Source organism: Equus asinus, chromosome 2 (genome assembly GCF_041296235.1).
Source record: "Equus asinus isolate D_3611 breed Donkey chromosome 2, EquAss-T2T_v2, whole genome shotgun sequence".
NCBI classification, from domain to species: domain Eukaryota; kingdom Metazoa; phylum Chordata; class Mammalia; order Perissodactyla; family Equidae; genus Equus; species Equus asinus.
In genome coordinates, this window is record NC_091791.1 from 30216812 (window position 1) to 30244451 (window position 27640).

Sequence of the window (27640 nt, forward strand, 5' to 3'; positions counted from 1 at the left end):
AAGGATCTATGGAGAATCATGTCTGAATACGCTTGAAAACAACTGTCAAGAAAACAGCAGGGGCTCCTGTTCTAAGCCTTATTTAAGTCAGCTATGCTGCCCCTCTGATTTAGAGATGGAACAGAGAGATGTTAATAGTACTAAACGCTGGTCACTGGAGTTTGAGTCGCCTGTGGCGTAAAAAGCATGATAACGAAATCATTGCAGAGGTCATTTCAAAGGGTTTGCTAGTAAAAATGTAAGACAGCATGAGAACAAAGGGATGGCTCTCCTTGTCCCTGAAGTCATCTTTATAAAACTACTGCTTGGCATGGTATGCGGACCACAGTAGGCCCATTTTTCAAGAACAGGCTATGGACTAATTTCTGAAAGAACGGTAGCCACTAAAGATCCCTCAGCTCTAATGCTGTTCACAAATAATGAGAAAAGAATGTAAAAGTGACCTTCCAACCTGCAATTGTGCCCTAGCTGCTGGGAACAGCTCATTTGGAATTTGGACAGGGCAGGAGGTTCTGCAGGTCTCGGCCCATCTCTAGGGAGGATAGAGGCAGAATAGTGTGATAGGGTTGAGCAGTCTGAAATCCCAGTGACTGGATCCTGGGGTCAGGACCTAAGCCTCACTCCCCTGGGGCTCATCATCCCCGTGAGAGCTGTGGGCATTTGGGCATTCCCATGTCCAGGGCCTCTCTGGAAAGCCAGGTAGGTTATGTGGCACCTTGAGGATTGAGGACCAAGCCACCATCAAGTGGCCAATTCCTGCAGAGTGCTATGCGATGGGGAAAGTAAGAAAATAAATCACAATTTGGCCAGAGAAAAAACTTTTCTTAAGTGGACAGACAAGACCAATGTGAATGAAACAATCTTGTAATAACACAACAAAATATAGCCATGTACTGGATTATATAGAACCAACAATGAGATTTAGAGACAGAAAAGATAAGTGTAGGTCAGACTTTATGGGGAAGAGGTGGCTTTGATGAATAGTAGAATAAAAAAAATTTCATAAAAGTCGAATCATGCTAATTTTTATAAAATTTAGAAAACAAAGAAAATACCTTAATACTAATTAAGAAGTATCTATTCATATATACCTCCTTAATACTAATACCAATGCCATTACCCAGAGAATACGACATTTTGATGTACACATCAATCCATATTTTTTCTATGCATTTTTTTTGTTAATATTAAAAATTCAGGTCACACTGGAACCAGCTTCTTTCACATGATAGTATATGGTGCCCATCTTTCCACATTATTAAATTTTCTTCCATCACCTCAATGTAAATGGCCACACAGCCTTCCATTATATGAATGTACAAAAGCTTATTTAGTCAGTCCCTTGTTGCACTTCTATAATAATTTATTATCAAGAACCTTGCTGTGAGCAGGTAGAATCTGAATGACAAAAAGGGGAGTAGGGTAGGTGTGGAGAGAAGGTTCAGAGTAGGGAAACAGTTTGGCGCCACCACCTGGCAGGCGCGGGAGGGATCCTGACTGGAGACCAGGGTGCAGGTCAGGGGCTGGAGGGGACGAGGCTGACCCGCAGGAGTGTCAGAGGGAGGAGGGCTCTTAGAGGTCATCGTGCTTCACATCCGTCCTGGAGTCCGACTTCACTCTACAGCGTCCCTGAGGGGTTCCCCACCCCCGCTCCTGTGTCTGGGCGCTCCCTGCTGCTCAAGGCCATGCATGTCATTGCTGCAAACTACACTGCTGTTAGAAAGTTCATTCTTCATGGTCTCCTGCTTCTGTTCTAGGATCGTGTCACTCCCCTGCTTCTGTTGCCAAATTCCTCATCATGGCGACAGGGATCGACATAGTTTAGCCCCTGCCTCTCTCTCCAAGCCAAACTTACCACATGAACATGAGGTATTAAAAAAAAAACAAACCACATGTTTTCTTGAAAATCTAAAATATTCCTTCTGTTGTTTTCATTCATTCATTCAGGAGGCTTGATAAACAATATTTTGTCTAAACTACCAGAAACTTCACACAATTGATGTTCAAACTGGATGTGCAGGATTTTGTTACTTCCTGCCACCTTAGACTGGTCAGTAGAGAACACGTTTTTTGGGTGCTGCACCCAGTATTCCACGCATCACCTGAGCTCCATAAATACCACCTTTACACCACCAGCACCCCTGCTACCTACATTCACATACTAAAAAGAAAGAACGATTCTTTCTACCAACGCACATAGGTCTCCCTATAATTTCCATGTATGATCTCCTTCTGCCTGCTGGAGCAGACTAATCCTTCTGCTCTCTGACAACTTTCAAAAATATCAAGACAGCGGTCATGTCACCAAGGGAGGGTCAGATTATGGAGAGCCTGAAAGCTAGGCAGAAGAGTTTAGACTTGACTTGGCAGCTAATGAGGAGCTCCCATGCTTCTTAAGCAAGGAGGGACATGACTAAAGTAATGTCTGAGGTTGCTTCAACCAACAGTCCAGATATATATACAACCTGGAGGGAGAGGAAGCTGGAGATGAGACCTCCAACTGAGGGGCTATTGCCACCATCTAGAAAAAGAGGAACCTGAGAAAGATTGTTCTGAGAAGATGAAAGGGACTTGACGACGGTGGGGACATTCCTGTGGGAACTCACCTGTGGGTTGTCTTGCATTCATCTGGCTGTGTCATCTCCTTAGTTAGACTGAGGCCCAGGATCGTGCCTTTTTGGTATCACCCCTGCAGCTCAGTACCCATAACAGGTGCTTGATAACTGCTTGCTGACAATGGAATGGTTGTGGTCAGACACAGGTTTGTCTAGGAAAATGATGGTGCTGGGGTTGGGAATGAGCTATTTCACTTCACAAACATGCACGGAGCAGGTGGGGGCACTGGGGTAGATGCTGGGCCTATATGATGGTCAGTTTTTTGTGTCAATGTGGCAAGGCTATGGTCTCCAGATTTTCAGTCCAACACTAATCTAGACACTGCTGCAAAGGCATTTTGTGGGCACGATTAAAGTCTATAATCAGTTTACTTTAAAGATTTTTTTTTTTTGAGGAAGATTAGCCCTGACCTAACTACTGCCAGTCCTTCTCTTTTTGCTGAGGAAGCCTGGCCCTGAGCTAACATCCGTGCCCATCTTCCTCTACTTTATACGTAGGACGCCTACCACAGCATGGCATGCCAAGCGGTGCCATGTCTGCACCCAGGATCCGAACCGGCGAACCCCAGCCTGCCGAGAAGCAGAACGTGAGAACTTAACCGGTGAGCCACTGGGCCGGCCCCTAAAGATTTTATTTTTTCTTTTTCTCCCAAAGCCCTCTGGTACATACTTGTCTATTTTCGTTGTGGGTCCTTCTAGTTGCAGCATGTGGGACGCCGCCTCAACATGGCCTGATGAGCGGTGCCATGTCCGTGCCCAGGATTTGACCTGGTGAAACCCTGGGCTGCCAAAGCAGAGCGTGCAAACTTAACCACTCGGCCATGTTTTCATGGGGCCGGCCCCTATAGTCAGTTTACTTTAAGTAAGGAAGGTCATCCTAGATAATCTGGATGGGCCTCATTCGATCAGCTGAAAGGCTTTAAGCAGAGCTGAAGCTTCCCTGAAGAAGAAATTCCACCTGTGGATACAGCGTCAGCTGATGCCCAAGACTGTGTGTGCATGTGTAGAAATATGTATGTGTATATGTTTGTGTGGTACACACATACGTCTCCTACTGGTTCTGTTTCTCTGGTGGAACTCTCGCTGACAATGTAGGTAAGTGTGTATACATGTAGCAAGAGGAACCCCACGACTGGCCACGTCCCTCATTTCCTCAGTCTCACTCAGTCTTCTCACAATCTTTCCAACAATACTAAGAGGTGAGCACTATTATTCCCATTTTTCAGATGAGAAAACTGAGACTCAGACAAGTTAAGTAATTTTCCCAGCCCTGTTTTCTTTCTACACGCTGTTTGCTCCATTTACATTTTGGTCTGGATCTTTGGATAATGGGTTTCTTCTTATCGCTCAAGTCTGGGCTCAGATATCATCTCCTCAGCCAGTCTTTCCTGGCCACCCAATCTAAAGCAGTGCCCTCAGTCACTCACACGTCTCCCAGTCTTATTTTACTTTTTTATAGACTGTATCGCTATTTGATATTATGACGTTTATTCTAAGCATTCCTTGTTTTAGCACCCATCTCCCTCACAGCCAGCATATCAATTCCTTGACAGCAGTGCTTTCATTACCTGTCTTATTCGTTATGATTTCACCAGGGCCTAAAACAATGCTGGGCACTGAGGAGGAAGGCACTCAAAAACTGTTAAAGGAATGATTTCGTTAATTAACTGGCCCCAGCTTCCTGCTGCCAAAGAACTCAAAGGATAACAGAGAGAAATAAACAGGCAGTACGGTCCTTGTGAGGCGGGTAATTTAGGTCTGATACTTCTCAATGCTCACGGAAGTCAGAATGTTCCCCTAGAATCAGGCGTGTGGTCCTCGAGGCTGTGTAGCACGGTGGTCAAGAGCACATTCTCTGGCGCCGGGCTTACAGGGTTCAAACCCCAGCAGTACCCTCTACTCACGAGGGTGTGACCTTGGACAAGTGCCTGGCCCCTCTTGCCTCCGTTTCCTCGTCTGTGAACTGGAGCAACAACAACAGCTATCCTATAAGGTTGTTTGCGAGGATTAACGGGGCTAATACATCATGACTGTGTCTAAAGCCAGGCCTGGCACGTGGTAGGCACTGTCTAAGCATTTGCTATTATAGTGTGCCAGACAACTAGGCGTTAGACTCACCATTCACTCCATCGTATTGTTATCGGTTGTGTCCCAATGAGATTATAAACTCCTCGAGGGCAGAAGTCCAAGGCTTTTTGAGCTCATTCCCTAATGCTAAGGAATTTGAGTGTTACTTTGTCATCTGGTTTGATGATGAGTCACCAAGGGATTTAATGCAGGGAGGGTTGTGGTCAGATTTGGGTTTTTTAAAAGATTATTATTATTATTTTTTCAAAAGCTATGCTTTTTGGTTAGGAAGATTGGCCCTGAGCTAACATCTGTTGTCAATCTTCCTCTTTCTTTCTTTTTTTCTCCCCAAAGCCCCAGTACATAGTTGCATATTCTAGTTGCAAGTCCTTCTAGTTCTGCTATGTGGGACGCCTGCCACAGCATGGCTTGATGAGCGGTGTGTAGGTCTATGCCCAGGACCCGAATGGGCAAACGCCTGGCCGCTGAAGTGGAGCATGCGAACTTAACCACTCAGCCACGGTACCGGCCCCCAGGGGATGATTTTGTGCAGGAGTGTAGTGGGTTGAATGGTGTCCTCTCTAAAATTCATGTCCACCCAGAGCCTCAGAATGTGACCTTATTTGGAGTAGAGTCTTTGTAGATGGAATTAGGATTGAGATGAGATCATGCTGGGTTAAGAGGGCCCTAAATTCGATGACTCGTGTCCTTATAAGAAGAGGAAAGGAAACAGTCAGAGAGAGAAGAAGGCACGTGAGACAGAGGCAGAGAGTGAAGGGGTGCAGCTACAAGCCAAGTCATGACAAGGATTGCCATAAACCAGGGAAAGCTGGAAGAGGCAAGGAAACAGTCTTCCCCAGAGCTCTCAGAGGGAGCGTGGCCTTGCAGACACCTTGATCTTTGGACTTTTAGCCTCCAGACCTATGGGAATAAATTTCTGTTGTTTCCAGCCACCCAGTTTGTGGTACTTTGTTACAGCAGCCTCAGGAAACTAATACAGAGAGTGTAAAGGATGGAAGCAGGGAGACCAATGAGGAGGTTGATGAAGGGGCCCAAGTGGAAATTATGGGGGCCTGAATGAAGGCACTGATGGCAAGGAGAGGAAGAGACAAACTGGAAGGATATATAGGAGATTGAATCAACTGAACTTGGAGATCAGCTGTTACAGAGAGGAGTCATCTTGGATGGCTTGAAAATTCTGGAAAGGAAAGCAAGTTTTCTCGGGGAGAATAATAGCTATAGTTATGAACATGTGTTTAAGGCCTGACTAGATTTTTGTGATCTGCGATGTGGATTTAGGAGTTAACTGTATAGAGGTTCTAGCTAAAGCCATAGAGTGGATGGAAAAGGTGTGAGTTAGAATTCAGGTATTCTTTTTTTTTTTAAAGAAACCTTAAATATAGCATACATAAAATGCTTAAATAACATATATAAAGTGCACAGCTTGATGAAGTTTTACATATGTGTGCACCTGCGTAACTACTACACAGAGAATGTTTGCAAAACTCCAGAAGGCTCTTTTATGTCCTCTCACAAATAATACCATCCCCCAAAGGGAACCACCATTCTGACTTCTATTATTATGGATTAGTTTTGCCCATGCCTGAACTTCATAAAAATGGATTCATATGGTGTATACTCTTTTGTGACTGGTTTCTTTGGCTTAACATTGTGTCTTTAGGATTCATCCATGTTGTTGCACGTGGCTGTTTGTTTTTCCATTGCTGTGTAGTTTGAATATATCACAACGTATTTATCCATTCCCTTGTTGATAGATGTTTGGGTTGCTTCTAGTTTTGGGTTATTGCCAGTTTTTACCACTATAAACTTGTCCTTTAGTGGACATAAGCACTCTTTTCTGTTGGGTAAAAACCTAAGAGTGGACTCGCTGGGTTATAGAGATATATATGTTGTCTCAGTAGATATCACCAAACACTTCCAAAGTGGTTGCATCAATTTATGTTCCCACCAGCAAGGTATGAGAGTTCCAGTTTAGTGCAAATACTTTTTCTACTTTTTAACTTTTAATTTGTGTATAAATTCACAATTATGGAAAAGTTATCCAAAAAAGTACAAAGAACTCCCATATATTTTTTACCTAGATTCTCTAATTGCTAACATTTTGTCCCATGTGGTTTATCATTTTATCTTTCTATCTTTCTCTATCTAATCTATCCACATATGTATTTTCTCTGAACTATTTACACCGCCTTTACCCCAAAATACTTCAGTGTGTATTTCCTAAGAACAAGAACTTTCTGTTACATAACCACAATACATTTATCAAAAACAGGAAATATAACATTGACACAAAATTATTATCTGATCCACAGTTCATATTCAAATTTCACCAATTCCTCCAACAAGGTCCTATTTTATAGACAGTTTTTTCCTGATCCAGCATCCAACCCAGGATCACACATTGCACTTACTATTCAGATCTCTTTAGTCTTCTTTCATCTAGATCAGGTCCTCAGGCTTGCTTTATCTTTCATGGACTGGATTGTTTTTTCTTTAAGATTGCAGGCCGTTTATTTTGTAGGATGCCCTTCAATATGGTTTGCTTGATGGTTCCTCACAATTAGATTCAGGTTATGCAATTTGGGCAGGTGTACCCTAGAAATGATTGAGTCCTTCTCAAGGCATCATATCAGGAGGCGCACGAGGTCAGTTTGTGTCTTTATTGGTATTGTCAACTTTGATGAAATATCGATGGTTGTTTTCCCCAGGTTAACCACTTTGAATTACTAATTTTTTTCTCTGTAGTTAATAAGTAATTTGTAGGGAAGTGCTTTGAGTTTATGTAAATATCCTGTTCTTCTTCAAACTTCTACCCACTAGTTTTAGCATCCGTTGATAATTCTTGCCTAAATCAATTATTACTATAATGGTTGCACAATGATGATGTTCTAACTTCTACATTTATTAGTTGGTTTTTTGCTATAAGGGAGAGCTATCCCTTCTTTCCTATTTGTTTATTTACATTAGTATGAGCTCATAGATTCCTATTTTATTCTAGGAATATTCTGTGGTAATATTACCATCATTATGTATGTTGATGTTCAGATTGCCCCAGATTTAGTCAACCGGAACCTCTTTGATTCCTCTGTTCTTTTGACATATTGCCATTATCTTTTTAGAACTTCCTTGCTTTCTGGCACAGCATGATATTCTAGGCTCATCTTGTATTTTCCTTCTTGCAGTGCTGGAATCAGCCATTCTCCAAGGAGCCCTGGTTTTTTTAGTGGAGAATGGTATTTAGAAACCAAGATCTGAATGTCAAGCGTGCACAGTGCTACTGGGTGTCCACTTCTAAGCCCTGCAGCAGACAGAACTAAGAAATATAGATAAAAATTTATATCTTAATTTATTTCCATATCTGTACACACATACAGCCATGAATTCATACAGATACCTCCAGTTCCAATTCAATACCATAAGGGTAATTTAGTCTTCTCTTTCTCCATATTTGTAACTCTCTTTTCCAACAGCAAGCACTGGCTCCACTATCCACAGTGTACTTACTCATTTTCTCAGTTCGATAGCACACAAAAAGTATTGCAGAATTGCTGCCCCCATCACTATAGGAAAAATTCCTTCTAACCAGAGTTCCATATTTGTTAGTTTTGTTTGTTTACGCTCTCTTAAGTGTGGTAATGTTATTCATTTGAAAAAGAGTTAGGTTCATTTGTTTCTATTTGTACTCCATTTTAGGTTGTTTTTTCATTTTTGTTTCCTTTTTTTTAGGAGCAAAAGTATTTTCCAGCTAGGACCTATGGGGTTTGTGGATGAGTTTAATGGGGTCTGTAAAACCCCTGGAATTTTATGCAAAATACTGGATACACATGCCTTTCTTCGGGGGGGGAGAATCCATAGCTTTGATATGCTTGTCAAAGTGGTCTTTAGCCCCATAAGGTTACAGAAGAGCAGAGACCCAGGCCCTCTTAGAGGCCTCCCACTAGCAGGGTGGGAAATTCCACCAGATGATGAGACTCTGCGGGGCAGACAAGATCTTTTTACCTTATATCTCCAGTGATGAGCACACATACAAATGCCAAGCGAACAGAAATCAAAGAAGAGAAGGGAAACTTGGGGGCAAATCTGCACCTTGAAGCAAGCTCAGGATTGCTCTTTCTTCCTAAGAGTCTGTCTTCCCACTGGTGGCAGCATGGCATCAGGTCAGATGTCTTAGATTCTGAGCCTCCCAGGGCAGGCCTAGAACCAAACAAGAGTGCGAGGAGCACAGTCCAGGCATTTGTTCACAGGTATACACAGAAAAAGAAACTAGAAGTAAAATCTCAGTTTGCTGTAGAGACACTGCTCCAAGGCTCTGACGTACTCCCTACATAGGTATCTTTTGGCTGCAAGGTCTCTGCCAAATTGGAGAACAAGAGTGATTATACCTGAGTGGGGAAGCTGTGAGTCATGCAAGGTTTGCCCCCTGCAGGCACCAGCTGAAAGCTTTCCCTGGGTGTGGTGGCAGGTAAGGACCCACCCTGGCATCTGACACAGCACATTTCATTGAAGGTGGCACTGCTCCTCAGGGAGCTTCTGCTGCAAAAGAGAGGCCTAGGTATGTAGATACAGTAGTCCAAAATTATTCAATGGAAAATTCCGGAAATAAGCGATTCATAAGTTTTAAATTGTGTGCCATTCTGAGTGGTATGATGAAATGTTGTGCCATCCTGCTCTGTCCTGCCCAAGACATGAATCATCCCTCTGTTCGGTGTATCCAGGCTGTATACACTACCCGCCCATTAGTCACTTAGTAGCCATCTGGGTTATCAGATCGACTGTTGTGGTGTCACAGTTCTTGTGTTCAAGTCACCCTTATTTTACTTAATAATGGCCCAAAACTGCAAGAGTAGTGAGGGTGGAAATTCAGATATGCCAAAGAGAAGCCATAAAGTGCTTCCTTTAGGTGAAAAGGTGAAAGTTCTCGACTTAATAAGGAAAGAAAAAAAATTGTATGCTGAGGTTGCTAAGATCTACAGTAACTTTTTGGACAATATATTGTTATAATTGTTCTATTTTATTAGAACAGTAGTTAATCTCTTACTGTGCTTAATTTATAAATTAAACTTTATCATAGGTATGTAGGTATAGGCAAAAACATAGTATATATAGGATGTGGTACTATCCTCGGTTTCAGGCATCCACTGGGGTTCTTGGAACATATCCCCGCTGGATAAGGAAGGAAAACTGGAATTAGGTGAGGGCCTCATCGTCAAGGACAGTCTCCCTGAAGTGCTTCCTCTGTACAGCACATCCCACTTTTGGCCAGGAATCCAAAAGAAACAGAAGACCCAGTCCTTGCCACTTGGCTTAAGGAATGTTTAGAAAGTCATAGGTTCTATGGTCTATGGACCACAGAGCACACACTGAGCCCATACAAGCTGAGTGATCTGGGGAGGGGGGTAAGTCAGAGGAAGTTTCCTAAAGGAAGGAGTTGATATGGACTTTAAGAAAGAAGAGAGAAGAGAGAAAAGACAAGAGTGTTCCATGTGGCAGTGATAGCTGAAGGAATAAGCAGAGGTATGGAGAAGAGACAGCTGGTCCTGAGAGCAGAGAAGGGAGGTTGCTTCCAAGACCGATCCGTAGAGTGCTGAAGTCATATGCTCATAAAAGACATTGCTCTTCAACAGGGACAATGCGATGAAAATGATGTTCTAGGAAGAGACTGTGCGTAGGGCTGAACTGGGGAGCCAAATGCAAGGAGGAAGGCAGGGGGATTACTAAAGTCACCTGGATGGGAGATATGCCTGGGCTGGGACAGATGGCAGTGGGACCATGTGTTAACCCTATCTGTTAACAGATCAATAAATATAAATAGATATTTATCTTAATTTATTTCTATATCTGTACACACACAAGCGCACACACAAAGAGGAAGTTAATTTGCATTTTATATGGCTCTGTGGTTTAAGATCATATTTGCATATACAGAATTCTTACAAGCAACAAAGAGAATTATTTATAATTATTCATTGAGTGTCTACTGTGTGCTGGTCATTGAGTTAACTGTCCACTGAGCCTCACAACCACCCTCTGAGGGAAATATATGGGAAGCCATGTACTTTCTACCGCTTGATATCATATGTTGTAAATCTGCTCAATGTGAGCTTCATAAGAACTCTGTGAGTTAGGTGTGGCAGGAATTATTATCCTCGTTTTATAGATAAGAAAAACAGATGCTGAGAAAGTTTGGCGCTTGCTCACAGCCTTACTGCCAAGGACTATCAGCCAGCTCTTTGGACCCTTAGTTTGGGCATCCTCACACCTCGCTTTCACTCTGAGTTCACGTGCACAGCGTTGTCAGAGACCTCCAGTGTAAAACCCCGCTCTGGCCTAGATCTGCTGCTCACTTCAGCAATGGTTGGTAAACCGATGATTTACCAACGGTTAGTAACTCTGCTTGTTCTGGGTCACTTGGCTGAGTCTGGTCTGCCTGGACAAAGTGCCCAAGGAGTGGAAGTAGAAGTGAGGGGAGGGGACACTCCCAGTCACCTCCCCATCTTTCAGAGGACAAACACTCTCCATTTCCCCCACTCTCAACTCAGACAGGGCCTGGGTTGCCAGAAGGTGGAAGATCCATCGATCTGCATTTCATCAGGTTGCACAACAAGATACAGGCAGACAGAGCGAGGGCAAGGTCTGAAGGTCACCACTATTTCTTCATGCCAGGGTCGGGTCTCAGGAGAGCAAACAGAATGCTGATGCGTGCTTGGAATTAGAGCCAGCCAGGAGGGGCGCGCTGGGGAGGCTCTTTCCGAGGCCTCATCCAGCAGATACTCCCGCCAGCCACTCCGAATGCACTCCCACTCCGCAGCCGCAGCCAGCCATCAGCCGGTTGTGGCCACGCAAGGGCCAAGTTCTTTTGTTTGAGGTGTTCTCCCCTTTTCCCCTCAAATCCTCTCCTTTCCAGGACCATGAGCTTCCTGTTGCCATTTTTCTAACCAACTGAATTACATGGGTAATTGTGAACAAAGATGGTTCCTGCTGGTCTCACCTTTGGAACATACAAACTTAAGGTATGTTTTGCATCTGGCTAACTGCTGACATCTCTGCTTTATCTTCTGCTTGGCTCACCTGATTCTAAGACGGTTTTCCACAGATCACAGAGATGGCTGCCACAAAGCGCGAGGTGGGGTGGGGTGGGGTGAGTCCAAGGCCCACACACAGCTCCAGAGAGGAGTCCTCTCCGTACAGGAGCTGGGAGAGAGCCAATGGCTAGGCCAGAAGCAAATGGTCTGCTTCCTAGCTTCAGGCAAAGACCGGGCACGGGATCTGTTCTGATCAAGGTAATGGCTTGACACGTTTTCCATCTGAGTACAAGAGCTGAGAACAGACTCGGGAGCAAGGAGCCAGATTCGGGATTTAGCTCTCTTGCCTGTCTCACAGGTGTTGCAAGACGATGGCTGTGTCCCTCCCTGTGAGCACTGCACATCCCCTGGAAATAGTAGCAGCTCAAAGTATGAAATTCTTCATGCTGCATTTCCTTGCTCTAGAGCTTTCATTCCACAAAACACATCAAGCACTTATTATATGGCAGACATCTGGAATGTGGGCAGTTTATAACTGTGCTCTTACTGTCTGCTAGTCCCTGTTCATTCTCACAACACCCCTGTGGGTTGCTATAAAAATGCCCCTATTTTACAGATGAGGAAACTGAGGCTCAGAAAGGTAAGAAATGCGCCTGCACTCACACAGCAAGTACATGACAGAACCAGGATTCCAAAGGCTGTGTGGCTCACCACTGCCTCATGGGGCCCCTGAGAAGAGAGAGGCAGTCCTGCCAACAGAAGCCATGTCCCAGGCTCACAAGTAAACAGATCATGAAATGTAAGGTGCTCCTGGCTCGAACCAGATGCATGAAGGAAGTATTTCCTTTCTCTTTCTGCCTCGTCCTGCAGTGGTGCTCGTGGGTGGGACCCCAGCACCTTTGGAAATGTCAGGTTTAGTACTCGTCTTTCTGTGGCTGCTCACTTCTTTGCAAGTTATCAGAGGGTCAAGAGGCCAGTGAGGAGCAGTCGCCTCAGAGGGTCCTTGTGTTCACATTCGGTGTCCAGATTTGATAGACCGAGACTGTCACATCTGTCGTCTCACTTAAACTCATCCTGCTGCTCTTGCTGGTCCCTCTGTGTGGAATGTGCTTCCCCGGGTGCCACCGGGCTCACTCTCTTATTCCTGGTCTCTGCTCTGGTCTCGCTTCCACAGAGAGGTCTTCCTTGAATTCCTTATCTTCCTCCACTCCTTTCTGCTTTCACTCTGCTTTATTTCTCTTATTGCACTCATCACTGTCTGAAGTTTTATTATGTATTTATCTGCTTATCGTCTGTCAACCCAAAGGGAACCTGGATCCTTATTCTGTCTCGGTCACCACTCTACCCCAGTACCTAGAACAGGATCTGGAACACAATAGATAAGAATTTGCTGAGCAGGTAAATCAATTTGAACCTTACAACAATCCTGCAAGGAAGGTATCATTAACCTCATGAACCTCATCACCATTTTAAAAATAAGGGAACTGGTGTAGAGAGGTTATAGGGCAGGTCAAAGGCTCACAGGGCACGCCCACCAGTCTGGATGTATCCCAGGCCCCGCTCATTCCCACACCACCCCCTTGGCCCAACATTGCCCTCCTCTCCTCCCTGGACTCAGTCCACAGTTCTGTGGTCCAGCACTGTTAGCTGATGATAGAAAGGAAAGAAACCCAACAACACCCAGGAGAGGCATTTACAATCCCTGGGCAGGGCGGAGTGGCATCCTCTGAGAAGCACAACGCAGTGTCAGCATCACCACCTCCCTTCCAGCTGCCACCTCGTGTCCCGCCACCGTGCAGCAGGCCATACCAGATCACCCTCCAGACAGCAAGAGCGGCTCAACCCGGCTGCACTGCGAAGGACACCTGCCCCATCCCTCCTGACTATTCACCAGGAGCCTGCAGCAGGGTACCCGCACTTCTATCTCAACAAGTCCCATGTTGAGTGAGAGAATCCGTCCCACTGTGTGTGGACGTCCGCCCCACCATGCGCAGCGGGCTGCTCCTAGCACTCTGAGCATGGACACCCGGGCAGACCCACCTTTGGGTTTCTTGTTCTAGGCAGAGGCCGCCCAGAGGGAGGGGAAGTGCCAGCAGGACCCCAGTGTGTGAGAGAGTGGGCGGCAGTGCTCCAGAGCTTGCTCAAACAAGCACAGGGGCTGCGAGTGGGAGGAAATGTTGTAACATTTAGCAGCTGAGACATCGAGTTTGTGTCCCCGTCCACCTCTTACCAGCTGTGTGGCGTGACATAAGGGAAGTTACTTCCTTTGTCAGAGGGGATAATAAAATAATACCTACTCAGAGTACTTCTTATGGAGTAAGAATAAAATCTAATAGCAGTGGGTGGCCCTGTGGCCGAGTGGCTAAGTTTGTGTACTCTGCTTTGGGGGCCCAGAGTTTCGCCAGTTAGGATCCTGGGCGCGGACCTAGCACGGCTCATCAGGCCATGCTGAGGTGGCGTCCCACACAGCAGAGCCAGAAGGACCTACAACTAGAATACACAACTATGTACTGGGGACCTTTGGGGAGAAGAAGAAGAAAAAAGAAGTTTGGAAACAGATGTTAGCTCAGGGCCAATCTTTAAAAAAAAAAATCCAATAACAAATATGTGAAAGCATCATAGAAACTAAAGTATCTACAATCACAGAGATGTGTTACATGTATATTCTTTCTGGTTAAAAAAGGAAAAATGGGGGCCAGCTGGTGGCATAGTGGTTAAGTCTGCACTCTCCCCTTAGGCGGCCTGGGTTGGGATGCCAGTCATGGAACCAGCACCACTGGTCAAGCCACAATATGGCGGCATCCCACATAAAATAGAAGAAGATTGCCACAGATGTTAGCTCAGGGCCAATCTTCCTCACAAAAAATAAATAAATAAGGAAAAATGACTCATTATGGAAAATATAATGAATATAATCAATATATAAAAAAGTATAAAGAAGAGGGGCCGGCCCAATGGCGCAGCTATTAAGTTCGTACGTTCCACTTCTCGGTGGCCCAGGGTTCACCAGTTCGGATCACGGGTGCGGACATGGCACCACTTGGCACGCCATGCTGTGGTAGGCGTCCTACATATAAAGTAGAGGAAGATGGGCACGATCTTAGCTCAGGGCCAGGCTTCCTCAGCAAAAAGAGGAGGACTGGCAGTAGTTAGCTCAGGGCTAATCTTCCTCAAAAAAAAAAAAAAAAGTATAAAGAAGAAAATAAAAATCACCTATAATTTCACTACTCAGATAACCACTTTTATCATTTTGTATATCCCTTCCAATCTTTCATCAAAAGCACATGTATGCAAATATATATTACATATGCATATGCCCACTTACCACAAGACTGGATGGCACAGGCTGTACTCCCAGAGCTTAGAAATTTTATCATTCATTTCGTTAGAGTAGTAATCTGAATCTTCCCTAAAACTTTATCATTGTTGTGGCTAAGTAAGAAGTTTGAGAAACTTATTGTTAATAATTCCTCTTAATTATTACTATTCCTCTTAAAGTCCCTTAGTTTAATAAATATGCTGTTATCTGCAACATGGTACACTGGAAAAATCATTACACCAGGAATCAGGAGATCTGAGCTCTTTCCCTGTGTCTGCCAATAAAGAGCCTGTGTGTCTCAGTTTCCCCATCTGGGAAATTAAGGCAATGGTCAATGTCTTGAAGGTCAGATGAGATCACGTATGGGAAAGTACTTAAAAAATCACAAAGCCCCCCGAGATGGGAAGTACTGTTTGTTTTCATCTCCACACATGCCTGTACAGCCAGGGAGACAGTGCACCTGCGTTAATCTCAATCTCATTTAACAAGTCCTAACGACTGAAGGCAAAGGCTTAAGAGTCTGCTGGTTTCTAAGATGCTAATGTACCATTCCCTTTGCCTCCAGTACTTACTATTGAGTCATTCCCATCTAAACCAGAGCTAAAGCATGCCCCAAAGTGGTTGACTGTTACCCTAAGAGATGAGGAGTACTGGTATACCTCTCAGTTCCAGAGTCTCGGTCTTGGGGGTCGGAGCCACATCCTCTGTGAGGCCATCGGGTCCTGTTTTCTCAGCGTGAGCGCTTCAGCAACTGCAGCTGGGCTTGTTAAACGTGAAGGTTCCCAGCATCAAAGTCTTTGGGCGTGGGGCTCAGGAACCTGCATGTTTACCAGCAGCCCCCGCTGCCCCACATGACTCATAAAGTCTGGGAATGGATCCAGTGCAACCCGGCATTTTACAGATGGGAAAACCGAGACTCAAGCTTATAAAGCTGTGAGTGACTGGCTGAGTCAGGGCCATAGGGCCGGAACTCAAATTTCTTTCTCAACCTCTCTCTGCTTCTTTCTCTTCTTTCTTCCCTTCCCTTCTCCCTCCCTTCCTTCTTTTCTTTATTTTGAGAACATAGACTTTTTTCCTCTCACCACATCTGGTTCAGCACAGGGGTTCCAGTTCACTGGGAGGCTCTGCTCTACATGCTTATAGAATCCAGATTTCTTGTTTGTATTTAAATAATGTTCTAGTTCTTTTTCTTCTTTTAAAGTCATTATTCTTTTAAAAATCAGCAATGAGGAAAGATAGTTTGAAACATAGCAACGAGTAGCCATAATTTTTCATCTGCCAGTGGAAGCTAAGACATGAGAAGAGGGAAACAGGGTGGAGTGGGAGGGTGAATGGAAAGTGGTTTTATTCCTTTGTTCATGAAGCATGCATTCCTTTATTCACCAAATCATTGCTAGACATCTAGGAGGTAACTGGTGCTGGGAATACAGAAGCACCTAAGACAGGGTCCCTGCCTCTGTTCTAAGTCAGCTCATGTCACAGCATCATTGACTAAGAAGTGAAACCGGATGACATAGTGAGCAAGCTCTGGGGCAAAAGGGGCCAGGGGCAGCCCAGAGGAAAAGAGACCTCAGTCCCACTCTAGCTTTGTTCTCTTGTGTGACCATCAGCCTGCGCTTCCCTATTCTTGGAGAGACAGAATCTGTGATCCAAGAGTCACACGCAGTGTTTCTATTCCCAGACTGGCCACAGCCTTGTTTCAAGAAGAGAATCCAGGGTGGAGAAGGAAGGAGATTCTTCCTCCCTCCCAGAGCCTCAGTGCCCGGCACGCTGGGAGCACCGGAGAGTCAACGTGCGGCCTCCCTTGACAGGCCAGCAGGCTTAGCAGACCATGCAGAGCCAATAAACATCATCTCCCTGGACTTTTAATAAGGTTTTGAATGGGTTTCCACTTAAGCAGTCCTTGAGAAATTTGGAAAACATGGCTGAGTACGAAAGTTTTATTAAGCAGGATGTCGGGGAAATTAGTGGTGCCGTTTAGCACCCCCCCAAAATCATCTTTGGCATTAATTTGCTTTGCCCTAGGTGGTCTCCTAGCTACCCTGGCCCTCTTCCCCCGATCTCTCTGCCAATCTCAGTGGCCCTTTAAAATCACATAATGTCCTTCAAAGGGACTGCGCAGCTTTGAGCGGGGCTGTAAACTGGGACTTGCATAAAATCTGGGGTCAAGGGAGGTATAACGGAATGATTTAAGCAAACAAAGACCACTTTACGCTCCAACCTAAATGTTGAAAACATAAAACCATTTTTAAATACATGCCGGCTAAGTATGGGAGAATAAAACTTCCTTTTGAAAATAAACTCTGTCTTCTACAATCAGTTTATTATACACCATCGCAAAAGTGTGGTCCAGGCAGAGGGAAAAGCTTTGCAAAGGCAGACAAAGCAGCAGAAATCGCCCAGTGGGTTCAGAGTGGGAAAATTCAGGGTGGCTGCAGCACAGGGGCGTGAGGTGGCTGAGGCTGACGACATTGCTCAGGGTTTCAGTCCCTCCTCAGACAGCCACCCGTAAACTCACAGCTACCCACCTGCAGGAGGCAAAAAACAGAAGGGAGAAAACAATCGCCATCGACATTTACAGCCACCATTACTATGTGTCTCCTAAATGGAGAGCACTGTGCTGAGAGGTTGCCATAATTCCCTCACTTGACTTCTCCAAAAATTACGCAAGGAAGGCGTTATCCCTTGCCTCACAGATGACCTAGCCATGGGCATCGAGCTACGGTGGGATTTATACTCTGACCCCCCCACGCCAAAGCCCACACCCTTTGTTTTTGTAAACCACATCATAGAGAAGATGAATGTAAGGATCTGTGCCTGTGACGACATGAACCTTTCTCCTGGTTTCCTCACATTTATTAACATCTTTTGTCTTTGAAAAATCATTTATTTTTTTAAAAAAATACAATCACATATAGTTAATACAGTACATTCTTGTAAAAGCCAAACAATTCAGAGCAAATAGAATGAAAAGTAAGAGTTCTGTTTGACATTCCCTATAATTAAAATTATAGATATAACAGAAGAATATCAAACGAAAATTTTTTAAAAGAGAAAAGAAACAAAATCTATAGTCCCTCCACTTAACAAAACAACTGGGAGCTGTTTAGAATATTACTTTTCAGTCTGTTTTTTCCTACCCTTGGGTGTTGGTTGTGTGATATATCCCTGATGTAGTTTGCATCCCGCTTGCCTCTGATTATGCCATGGGCATTGTCCATGTCATCTGCCTGGTATTCTTCTCCCTCGGAGTTACTAGCTGGGTGACATTTAATTGACAGCCATAGTTTGCTTAACCATCCCCCTATTGCGAGCATTTAGACTGTTTCTAATCATTTGCTATTATCAAGTGTGCTGTGATTAAGATCTCCATGCATTTTTTTTCCTTTCTCTAGCTTGGATTATTTCTCTAGCATTCCCAGAAGTAGAATTACTGGGTCAAAGGGTGTGAACATTCTTAAAGCTCTTGATCCATCGTGCCAGATTGTTTTCCAAAAGAATTGAACCAGTTTTCGCTATTTGGAAGCTTGCTACTTTCTCTGCGTGGGAAGTTCGGAGGAAAGACTTTGTTTAAGCCTTCGGATTCTGCTTAACTGAAGTCACTACACTTTAATTTTGCTGTTTCATACGGCCCCTTTCAAAGTCTGTTGACAATGTTTGACCATCTGATTACTGGGTGGAAGATTTATACTGGTCTCCCTGTCTCCAGGCTCTTCCTGCCTTCAATCTGTTTTGTGCACTTCAGCCAGATTAATTCTTTTGGAAACATCACTAGCCTTGTGTCACTGCCCTGCTCAGTAACTTGTAGTGACTCTCTATTTCCTCCGGGATCAAGTCCAGGCTCCTCTACTGGGTCTTGAAGACCCTCCACAATAGGGTCCCACCCCCTTCCCGTTCAGTCTGATCTCCTGCCACCTCAGCAGACACCTTCAGCCGCTTCCTTTCTAGTCCCTAAATTATGCTCCTTTTGCTTATGGTTTCTCCCACCTGGAATGCTTCCCCCTCCTTTCTACTGAGTCCAAATCCTTCTCCGCTTCAGGGTGGTTCAGTCCTACCCAGTCAGTTGAGAATTCTGCAAGAAGAGCCATGGAAAGTGGGGAAAGACCTAGAATCAAGAATGCGGAAAGAGGGGAAACAAAAGAAGGAAAGCAGTGAATATGCCATCAGGGGCCAGGGGGACATGAGTGTCCTTACATTAAAGGCGTAAATAGTTGGCAACAGAGACCAGAACCAAGGCAAAATTCTTTGTACCACTGATGACATTTAGGCTGTTTCTAATGGCCTAAAATGGGAATCTGTGAGAAAGCAGGATTGTGGGCTAGGGCTAATAAAATAATGATGACAATAATAATTACAGTATATTAGTTAGGATTAATTTCACTTTGAGAAACTGAGACCTGAAAAATAATGTTTTAAATATGAGAAAAATATTTTATGAAAAGAAACTCTCAGGAAGTCCAGAGCTGGAACAGCAGCTCCCTGCTCAGCAAGGACACAAGCTCTTTAACTCTCTGCAATGTCAACCCCAGGATGTTGTCCTCCTCCTTACGCTCTAAAATAGTAGTTGGGGCACCAGCCATCACATCTAGAGTCCAGACCAATAACAGTCAGAAGGATGATGAAGACAGTCTCCTCTGTTGAGAGACTTCCTGGAAGTTCCATGCAATGCTTCTGCTCAGAACTCTCTGTCCTAATCACATGGCTGTATCTAGCTGCAAAAAAGTCTATATGCCCAGATAACAATCAGGGTTATGTTACCGAAAGAAAGAGAAGAATGGATTTTGGGGCACCCAGCTAGCCATCTGTGCTACTGTCTATTGAGGCACTGTGGTAATCAATTTATATCTATTACCTCTTTTAATTTGTATCCCAATTCTATGAGCAAGCACATAGTGGCAAGGAGAGCAAGACCCGGCCTGCCTCTGAGTTCAGGGCCTGGGCTCTTCTTTTTTCCTTTTTAGGCTTCATTCGAAACTTATTTTTCATAATATAAAAATCACAAAATAATTGGTAAATATCTTTTTTTTTTTTTGAGGAAGATTAGCCCTGAGCTAATATCTGCTGCCAGTCCTCCTCTTTTTGCTGAGGAAGACTGGCCCTGAGCTCAGATCCGTGCCCATCTTCCTCTACTTTCTATGTGGGACGCCTACCACAGCATGGCTTGCCAAGTGGTGCCATGTCCGCACCCGGGATCTGAACTGGTGAACCCCAGGCCAGCGAAGCGGAATGTGCGCACTTAACCACTGCACCACCGGGCCGGCCCCAGTAAATATCTTTTTTTTAATTGACCGAACACACGCACACACACACACACACACACACACACAGAGTTCACCTTTCAGAGACTGAATCTTACAGTCTGTGAAATCTCATCTCTCAGTACAGAACTCACTGGAGTCGCTCCTTAGTATGTGTTCAGTTACATTTTTTGGCATATTGTTTGTATATTTTATTGTCATTATTTGTTATTAAATATTGATTATATATATATTTTAGTTATATTGTAGGTCTTATTTGTGAAGAATATATAAGACTTTCTCTACACGTTGTAAAATAAGCAGTTCTCAATAAATAATACTGAAATGATGTTCTAAGGGAAAAAATCGCAAGTTATTTTTGAGAACATTCGAGGTAAACAACTTTCACAAATGAGAGGTTTACTAAAATAATCATGAACGCGCAGTGAAAGAGGGTAAGAAAGGTGACATTCTTCCTCCTTCAACTTGTATTGTGTTTTGGATTATTGCTCCAGTTTTCCTGTAAAACAAATGAATGGAAAAACCGCCACAAAGGGAGGCGTGGCAGGTTTGCCAATGCTAATTTTCTGAAGAATTCGTATCTGAGATGCTAGGAGGTGTGAGCTCTTCGGAGTTGAAGGAATATCATGGCCCCAGTTGGTGGGGCCGGGAGTCAGCAGGGTGGTGGGAGGTGGAGGGCATATTTGATTACAAAAGGAAAGCTGGAAAAAGGGCTTCAGACTGATGGGGGACTGCAGACAGAGAAGGAAGAGAGAGTCTAAGGCAGAGACTAAAAAAATACCCTGGGCGTGGAATGGGGGCGCCCACTGGAGTTGCAGTATTGGCAGATACGGCAGTTTCAGTTCCGCTCCCCTGGCTACCCTTAGTTCCTCCCAAGTTCCCAAGGACGGCAGTTAAAGAATGGTCAGGCCCAGTTACAACGTCTTGTCACTGTGCCCTGCCTTCTGTGGCTGCGTGAGCCTGAGTTGTCTGCCTACGGCAGTAAAGGGAGCTTTGCGTTCTAGAGGAATGATCAAGGCTGGGTGTTGCCCGAGGGTGGGGAGCCAGAGAAAAACACAGGGAAAGGCTAGCTTCTAGAGTGCAAGCAGCTGGAGGGCAAGGTCCAGGTCGGTTTTGTTCCATGCTATGTCACTATGCCAAGTACAGTGCCCGGTCCATGGTTCCTTCCACCCTTAGCCAATAAAGGTGTGTTGAATGAATGAATGACTGTGGCCCAAGGTCACAGGTTAAGAAGGATCTATAAGCACCTTCCTGCTGGTCTTTTAAGATGACCAGTTGGGAGTATCAGGGAACACTGTATGAGAGGCAGCCCTGGCCTATATCATCACAGGGGCACTGCAGGCGGAAGCCAGGGGCTGCTTACGCCAATGTGGTGGGCCTCTGGTGTGACCTGTAGGGCCTTAAGTGGCAGAGACTGAGAAATCACTGAGATTGGGTAAGGGAAAGACTTTATCCTTTCCTGTTTCTTTTTGCTCTCTTTCTACCTTCCCTGACCCCCGACTAAGTCTCAGGCATCTTCCTAAAAGCTGTACATGCATCATCTCATTTAATCTCCTGACATTCCAGGGAGGTTGACATTAACGCCCCCATTTTCCAGAGGAAGAAACTGGAACTTGAAAAGGTTGAGTAACCTGTTCAAGGTATGACAGCTATTAAATGGGAAAGCAAGACGCCAGCTGAACTCTCTCTGACCCCAAAGCTCTCGTCTTAACCACTCTGCTCCCTGCCTCTCTCTGCTCCATGCTGTCCCTTAGCTTCTTGCTCACTTATTCAACCTGGTTGCAAAACATATTTTGTTTACATAACTAACATTTTATTTTGGGATATTTTCTGATGAACAGAAATTTTGTAAAAACAGTGTGAAGAATCCCCATTTTACTCCATCCACATGCCCCCAAATGTTGGCCTTTTACTGCTGGGAGTAAATATTGGTCACATTTTCTGACTGCAATTTTTTTTTTTTTGAGGAAGATTAGCCCTGAGCTAATATCTGCCACCAGTCCTCCTCTTTTTGCTGAGGAAGACTGGCCCTGAGCTCAGATCCGTGCCCATCTTCCTCTACTTTCTATGTGGGATGCCTACCACAGCATGGCTTGCCAAGCGGTGCCATGTCTGCCCCCGGGATCTGAATCAGTGAACCCCAGCCCACTGAAGCAGAACATGCACACTTAACCGCTCTGCCTCTGGGCTGGCCCCCCAGACTGCATTTTTTATGTTTCCTTGGACTGAAATTTTCGTTTGTTTTTCGGGGATCCCAGACCCTTGCAGAAGGTGAGGAGAAGGAGCGACATGGCAGCTGGCTGGTGGCAGCAGGCTCCACTGACCACATGGGAACCCTGAGCCTCTGGAACAGATGCGTCGACGCCCAGCATTCCCCTAGAGGACACAAGGGTCATCTAGTGACTTGCCTAATGGGGAGGCTTCTGAGGAATGTCCCAGACGCCAGGCTTGAGAGATTCATTAGCTACAAAAATGTCTAAACAAGAGAAACATCAGCAATGACAGCGGCTCAGAACAGTCCCATCTCTTACTCCCTCGCACTGTCAATTCAGGGCCGAAAGACTTATTGTGGACCTACTGTGCGTCGGGACTGAATTAAGTACCGGGGCAAATGATAAGATTGTCAATGATACTGCCTCTATCAACAGAAAAAAATGAGACGGTTGACCAGAAATGAAAAGGGAGTCTCAGTAGGAATTTCCCCACTAATAGTTGATTAGGGACCCTCAGTTGGGGGAAAACCTCACAATTATTTTGGAAACAAAATTAGGAGGCTTGGAGATTGGGGGGGAGGGAGGAAGGAGATGGGACAAGTTCTTGCATGAACACAAGGCAATCCAGCTCTGTTTCCTGCCTGATGCTGGTGGTCTTTGGAAGGGGAGGCAGTTCAGGAGGAAGGAGGCCCCGTTAAGTGTGGCCAGAGAAGCCAGGGGGCCAGAACACTGCGGTTCTGAGGGCAGAGGCTGCTGGCAAGGCAGGTAGAGCCCCCATTCAGCCCCAAGCAAATCTACAGACTGTTAAAAAGAAGGGGACTTGGCTAATGCTTCTGGGACATATTTGTAGACAGAGTCAAGGGGAGAGTGAGGAAGAGGCTCTGCCCGACCCCAAGATCTTTCACTGTACCCGTCAGCCTTCCTGCTTCTCTTCCCTTGCATGTTCTCTGTGCCTCCCTCACACCCAGTTTCATCCTGCAGACTTCCACTGACCCGCAAAACCCCAGTGGGGACCTGCGGAGGCTCTCAAGTCCGACAGATCTAGACTCAAGTCCCAACTCCGCCACTAACCGGCTGGGTGGCCACTGAACCTCTCTAAGCCTCAGTTCCTCAACTATAAAGTCGAGGTGCTGATGGCTCTTTCTCAAATTTGACGTGATGTTGGATGGAGATTATGCATATAAAGTGCCCTACCTGGCTGCAGGCAAGCAGTCTTCTTTCTGACCTTTCAGGCCACTTTCCCCTCACATCTGCCTGCCCTTGATGGCTGATAACACCGGTGGCCAGTGTGCTGCTCTCTCCTTGTCCATTTTTTCCAGTTTATGGTGGAAACAGACCCAGGAGCCTGAATCTGGGTTTGACTCCTGGTTCTAGCACTTAACAGCCATGTAATCGTGGGCAAGTCACTTAACCTCTCTGAGCTCTAGCTTCTCACTTGCAAAATGAAAACTGTACCTGCCTTGAATGAGATAATGTAGCGAAGTGCTTAATAAGTTTTAAAGCACTTTACGAGAGTCAGCGGCTGTTTTGTTGCCCTTCCCATTTCCCCCCGTACAGCTCCCCCACCCTCCATCCTCCCACACCAAGCCCAACTTGGGTAGAAGGAGCACTGAACAGGGATTTAGGAGCTCTGAGCTCTGGTCCCAGCCCTACCATCAATTTTGGGTCCTTTGGCAAATCATGATCCTCCCAGGGCCTCAGTTTCCTCACATGTAAACTGAAGTGTTTGAACAGAGTATCTTTCATGGCCTCTTGCCACATTTCAAGTCCTCAATAGCCACATGTGGCTAGTGGCTGCCCTAGTGGACAGTGCAGATGTTGGACATTTGCGTCATCGCAGAGAATTCTATTGCCTTTTACAGTGTGGTCCGTGGACCAGCATCTGCAGCATCGCTGGGAGCTTGTGAGGAATGCACACTCTTGGGCCCATGCCCAACATATCAAATCTGAATGTAGATTTTAACAAAATTGAACAAAATCTCTAGGGTTTTCCGTAAGTTTGGGAAGCACTGTTCTAAAGCATACATTCCATTCATCCATTCTTTAAACCAATTTATTTTATTTTATTTTTTTAGGAAGATTAGCCCTGAGCTAACTGCTGCCAAACCTCCTCTTTTTGCTGAGGAAGACTGGCCCTGAGCTAACATCCGTGCCCATCCTCCTCGACTTTATATGTGGGATGCCTACCACAGCATGGTGTGCCAAGCAGTGCCATGTCCACACCCGGGATCTGAACTGGTGGACCCTGGGCCACGGAGAAGCGGAACATGTGAACTTAACAACTGAGCTCGGCCGGCCCCTAAACCAATATTTATTAAATGCCTCATATGTGTCAGGTATATTCAGGTGATGGAAAGTGCTCAGGAGAAAACACAGAAATGTCTACCATTCTAGCTGGAAGAAACACACATTAAGCAAGAAAACCAATACGTAAACTTATTTCAGAGTGAATAAAGTAATACAGGGGAATGTGCTAGAGAGGCACTATGGGGGTGGGGCAGCTACTTTAAATTGGAGGGGAGAGTCAGAGATCATCTCTTTAAGGAGGGGACACTTGAATGGAGACTGAATGACAAAGAGCTGGCCAAGGGAAGATGTGGGGGTGGTGTGTTCTGGACAGAGAAAACAGCAAGTAAAAATGCCTTGAAAGTAGGTTGACAGACTCGGCAAATAAAAATACAGAATGCTCACTTAAATTTAAACTTTAGCTAAACCATGAATAATTTTTAGTATAAGGATATCCCAAACATTGCACAGGACATACTTACACTAAAAAATTGTTTGTAGTTTACCTGAAATTCAAATTTAGCTGGACATCCTGTATTTTATGGAGGTCCTACCTGAAAGAGGGCCAAGGCCGGGAGCGGAGCTGGAGGGACACAAAGAGGAGCAGTGTGATGGGGGCAGTCAGGGAGCAGGACGCCGTGAGGAGGGCTAGGAGGGGGAGCAGGGTCCAAATCTTGGGCGGCAGAAAGGCAAGTTTTAAAAAAACCACGCGGTCACCTAAGGACTATACTGACTGCTGCTGTTTCTTCCCCTCGATGAAGTCATTGGCTTTACCTTCCTGCAACCCTATGGCTTCTGGGAAGTCTTCTTGGAAGATGAACAATTGTCTGGGCCGTGCTGCCTGGGGAGCCGTGGGGCCACTGTTTGACCTGCCTGAGCATAGCGTGCCGTATACATTGTTTGGTCTGAGCTTTTGAGTGCTCTTTCCCTGTTTGTTTGTTTAATTCCTGTGCTTTTGTATGCCATCCCCTATAAATCACCCTCTCCTTAAGGACTATGTTTGACAACTTCATTTCCCCCCAACTGGAGACATTTCCCCTGCTAAGGGTCAAAAAGACTAATTACCCTAAACCGAGTATTGGAGACACCCTGAGGCTCACACACCACCCAGAAGTGCATGATCCCGGCCATATTAATAGAAGAACGCGAGGCGAGCAGATCTGAGCTCAGAAGCAGGGACATCCTCCAGGCCAACTGTGTTTCTGTTGGAAAATAAACTCCTGACCCCTTCAGCGACAAATGTTCACCCGGTTCAGATCCCGGGTGTGGACATGGCACTGCTTGGCACACCATGCTGTGGTAGGCATCCCACATATAAAGTCGAGGAGGATGGGCACGGATGTTAGCTCAGGGCCAGTCTTCCTCAGCAAAAAGAGGAGGTTTGGCAGCAGTTAGCTCAGGGCTAATCTTCCTAAAAAAATAAAATAAAATAAATTGGTTTAAAGAATGGATGAATGGAATGTATGCTTTAGAACAGTGCTTCCCAAACTTACGGAAAACCCTAGAGATTTTGTTCAATTTTGTTAAAATCTACATTCAGATTTGATATGTTGGGCATGGGCCCAAGAGTGTGCATTCCTCACAAGCTCCCAGCGATGCTGCAGATGCTGGTCCACGGACCACACTGTAAAAGGCAATAGAATTCTCTGCGATGACGCAAATGTCCAACATCCGCACTGTCCACTAGGGCAGCCACTAGCCACATGTGGCTATTGAGGACTTGAAATGTGGCTAGTGTGACTGAGGACTGAATTTTAAATTTTATTTAATTCTAATTAATTTAAGTTTAAATAGCCACAAGGCTAGCTGCTACTCTCTAGGACAGCACAGCTTTAGGGAAGTGGTTCTCAATCTTGGCTGCACACTGTTATGGCCAGACGCACATTTAAAAATACTCATGCCCAGGAGCCACTCCAGACTAATTAAATCTGAATCACCGGGTTTGGGTCTTAGAGCACTGTTTTTTGTTTTTGTTTTTTGTTGTTGTTGTTTTTCTGCTTTATTTCCCCAAATCCCCCTGTACACGGTTGTATATCTTAGTTGCAGGTCCTTCTAGTTGTGGGATATGGGACGCCGCGTCAACATGGCCTGATGAGCGGTGCCATGTCTGCGCCCAGGATCCAAACCCTGGGCCGCTGCAGCGGAGCGTGTGAACTTAACCACTCGGCCACGGTGCCGGCCCCCGAGAGCACTGGTTTTTGTTGTTGTTTTTTTAAGCTCCCCCAGGTTATTCCGAAGTGCATCCAGAGTTGAGGAGCCTGCCTCAGAGTTTTCAGAGCCGTCACGGCCTGCCTTGGCTCAATCCTTGCCACAGCCTGGATGGCAGGTAAGATGTGTGACTATGCATCATCAATCCCATTTTACTCGGAGTAACCGAGGTTCAGGGAAGTGAAGGGATTTGCTCAAGGTTATACAGCTAATAGTTGACGAGCTAGGACCCACCCAGCCCTGTGCATCCACACCCATCCTCTGCCTCAAATTCTTGGTGAAAAACAGGCAAACATTTCTCCATCAATTACCTTTGTGAAAAGAGGCAAATGTCTGTCCTTCAATCAGACAGTCAGGCAAGCCCATCCTCTCTCCACAGCTGCCACCAGCTTCCATCTGCCTGTGAGGCCCCCTTTCTCAGGGCCTCACTAACTGCAACCTTCCCCAGGGAGGTGACCTGATTAGACTCCTCAGCCTGCTTCATCATTGACCAATAAAAGAATGGGTCTCTCCCTACCAGACAGGAAGGAAATCCAAGTTTGAGTGGAAGAGGGCACCTCGCCATGGAACTCACCACTCCCAGGGTGGGGCCTCCCAATGGACCGACCCGGTCTTTCCTGCGGCGCCTGCC

The 27640-nt window shown here is 45.4% G+C and overlaps 2 long non-coding RNA genes across 2 annotated transcripts; one reads left to right on the top strand and one right to left on the bottom strand.

The window, feature by feature from the left end:
- The first annotated feature begins 360 nt into the window (after positions 1–360).
- On the top strand, positions 361–27525 carry LOC139040284 (uncharacterized). The gene is made up of 3 exons (XR_011494478.1): positions 361–11713; positions 27019–27127; positions 27389–27525. It is a non-coding gene; the product is annotated as an uncharacterized lncRNA (long non-coding RNA).
- On the bottom strand, positions 10571–16719 carry LOC123278864 (uncharacterized). The gene is made up of 2 exons (XR_011494476.1): positions 15704–16719; positions 10571–13090 (listed from the first exon to the last, which is right to left on the bottom strand). It is a non-coding gene; the product is annotated as an uncharacterized lncRNA (long non-coding RNA).
- Positions 27526–27640: the final 115 nt, after the last annotated feature.